The sequence below is a fragment of the Brassica oleracea genome, chromosome C2, assembly GCF_000695525.1.
Source record: "Brassica oleracea var. oleracea cultivar TO1000 chromosome C2, BOL, whole genome shotgun sequence".
Lineage (NCBI taxonomy): Eukaryota > Viridiplantae > Streptophyta > Magnoliopsida > Brassicales > Brassicaceae > Brassica > Brassica oleracea.
This window is the reverse complement of record NC_027749.1, coordinates 48972339-48975723: the sequence shown is the minus strand read 5'-3', so window position 1 is coordinate 48975723 and position 3385 is coordinate 48972339. Positions and strand designations below refer to the sequence as shown.

The following is a 3385-nucleotide window of genomic DNA, read 5'->3' as shown; positions in this document are numbered from 1 at the left end:
GTTTACTGCATGCGCCAGATCCGGTCTAGTACAATTGGTCAAGTACATGAGACTTCCGATCACACGTGCATACTCGTTTTGTGAAACTGCTTCACCTGAATTCTTGTCAAGTGTATTTGGGGATCTAACAGAGTTTTTGCCGTACTATTAGAGTAATTTTTAAATCTCTCTAATATTGTTTGAGCATAATGAGATTGTGTTAAGATAATTCCGTTTGAATTTCTTATAACTTTAACCCCGAGAATTACATCTGCTAATCTCAAGTCTTTCATCTCAAATGTCCCTTTGAGCATGTTTTTTGTTTGATTGATAATGTCTTTATTGCTATAAATTTAACCCCGAGAATTACATCTACTAATCCCAAGTCCTTCATCTCAAATGTCCATTTGAGCATGTTCTTTGTTTGATTGATAATGTCTTTATTGCTTCCAATAATGAGCATATCATCTACATATAGACATAGCAAAACATATGCATTTTTGGTAATCTTGTAATATATGCATTTGTCACATTCATTTATTTTGACACCATTTGACATCATTGTATTGTCAAATTTTTCATATTTTTCATGCCATTGTTTAGAAGCTTGTTTAAGCCTATAAAATGACTTTACAAGCCGACATACTTTGTCTTCCTGTCCGAGAATGACAAAACCTTCAGGTTGTTTCACGTAAATTTCCTCTTCTAAATCACCATTTAGAAAAGCAGTTTTTACATCCATTTGATGGATTTCTAAGTCTCTTAATGTTGCGATAGCTATCATCAGTCTTATTGATGTTATTCTCGTCACTTGATAATATGTATCAAAATAGTCAAGGACTTCCTTTTGTCGGAATCCTTGAACAACAAGCCTAGACTTGTATTTTCCACCAGGTTTTCGTGTCATTATCCATTTATTCCCTAGTGCTTTGCAGCCAGGTGGTAAATCTGTTATATAATAAGTATAATTTTGCATGATCGAATCAAATTCACTCCTGACAGCTTTTACCTTTTCATAATTCATATGGAGTTTTGCCAGTTAATTTGTGTGGAAATTTGTTGAGGATATAATTAGTGGTAAGCAATGCTTCCCCCCACATGTTCTGGGGTAGCTCAGATTCCTGCAACATTGCATTCATCATCTCTTTTAGAGTTCGATTCTTGCGTTCAGAAACTCCATTAGATTCTGGTGAGTAAGGAGCTGTAGTTTGGTGGATTATTCCATGTTCTTTACAGAATGCATTGAATGGACCATCATACTCGCCTCCTATGTCACTTCTAACTACTTTAATAGTAGCTTTAAGCTGATTTTCGACCTCGAGTTTAAATTCTTTAAATTTTTCTAATGTTTCATCTTTGCTATGTAATTTCTATGTAATAAATATACATAACAATATTTTGTGCAGTCATCTATGAAGGTCACAGAGTACTTTTTCTCACCTCTAGTTTGTAAGTATTTTAAATCACATAAATCGGTGTGAATTAAATCTACAGGTTTATTAGTTCTTTCAACACGAGGTGATGGCGTTTTCGTGAGCTTAGCCTGTACGCTCTTCAATCTTGGAGACTGCAGTGTTTCCCATCTTGAGCTTCTCCTTGGTCATGCTTTTTTGATAGGTGTTGAACATCGCACTATCGGTGCAAATGTGGGTGGTTGCACCAGTGTCATACCACCATTCCTTGGGGTTGTTGCTTTCAACCATGTTGGCTTCAGTCACCACATAAACGAGATCCTCCTCAGTGAGATTTGCCTGAGCCTTCTCATCCTTGATCTTTTTACGACACTCAACAGTCTTTTGCCCCACTTTGTGGCAGTAGTGAAATTTCCCCCTGAACTTCTCCACATTCGCATTCGCAATGATTTCAATGCTTTTGTTCTTGAATTTTTTTCCAGAAGCCTTCAGGGCTGCAGCAGTTTTGGAAGGCTTGGCAGGAGAATGGGTGTGTGCCTTTCCTTTGCTTTTGTGCTCAGGAATGTTGACACTGTGCTCCTTAGCAGTGACCTTGTCAGCAATTCGGTTTCTGGATTCCATCTGAAGCCTCATGATGAGCTCCTCGAGCCCCATCTTCTTCTTCTTGTGCTTCAAGTAGTTCTTGAAATCCGCATAGCTTGGAGGAAGCTTTTCAATGAAGCTGAGAGTTGTGAATGTCTCGCAGATGGACATTCCTTCAGCAGCGATTTCATGGCAAATGAGCTGAAGCGCTTCCACCTGATCCATGATGGGTTTTGAATCCACCATTTTGAAGTCGTGGAACTTTGAGACCACATACTTCTGGCAGCCAGCGTCCTGACCCCTGTACTTCTTGTCCAGTGATCTCCATAGCTCTTTCGCCGTGGGGATCTCATAGTAGACACGGTACAATGGGTCAATGAGATGACCCAAAATGTAACCTTTGCAGATGAAGTCGGAATGCACCCATATGTCAACAGTTGCGAGACGGTGACAAGACTGTGGACATCATCAATCCCGTACGGAATCAGGGGCTTGTCCTCTTGGATGAACTTGTCCAGTTTCATCGTTGTCAGGAAGAACATCATCTTCTGCCACATTTTGAAGCCTTTGCCATCAAATTTGTCTGTCATCAGTCCTTGAGTGAACAAGCTAGGTACAGCCGGAGGAGTTTGAACTGCCACCGGAGCACTTGCAGTTGCTGATACTGAACCCGTCTGATAAAGACCAGCACCGAATAGGCTACGGCGAGTGGTTTCATCAGAAGCATTTCCCGCAGGGAGGATAGTGCTCGTTGTTGCTGCAGCGGTAGTCACACCAGTTGCATCAGTTGCTGCAGCGTTGAGTGGAGTCTGAATGACATCCGTGGTGTCAATGGGGGTGTTGTTATCGTTTGTCATTTTTCTGTAGAGAAAACATGAAAAAACGGATTAGTACTCCATTCAACAAATAACATATTATTTTAAAGAAAATAATAGTCTAAAATCGAAAATCGATGTTCATTTTTGGTGTTTGAACCAAATTATATCGATATAAGTCTTGAGAAAACATTTTGCAAACTCGCTTAGAAGCATTCGCAGAAACCATTTTTATAGACTTAGAATGTTTTACAAACTCGCTTGAGAAAGCGGTTACTGAAACGATTCATGTATATAACGTTTTAAGAAAGTATCAAAAACATTTTACGAAAAATGCTATAAAGCAATCTGCAAAGCGTAATGAAATAAACAATAAACGTTTCGCGGAAGTGTTAAAAAACAAATCGCAAACACGTTACGAAATAAGAACAAACGTTTCGCGGAAGTGCTAGAAAGCAAATCACAAACCCCGTTATGAAATAAGAATAAACGTTTCGCTGAAGTGCTAGAAAGCAAATCTCAAACACGGTTCCAAAACCCGTTATTATAAATCGTTCTTCAACCCGATTCGAGCTTTAGACATAAAGCGATTTTGAG

At 39.1% G+C, this 3385-nt stretch overlaps 1 pseudogene; it reads right to left on the bottom strand.

Annotated features, from left to right (window-relative positions):
• LOC106325788 overlaps positions 1-3385 on the bottom strand; it is a 7590-nt pseudogene that overhangs the window by 3082 nt on the left and 1123 nt on the right.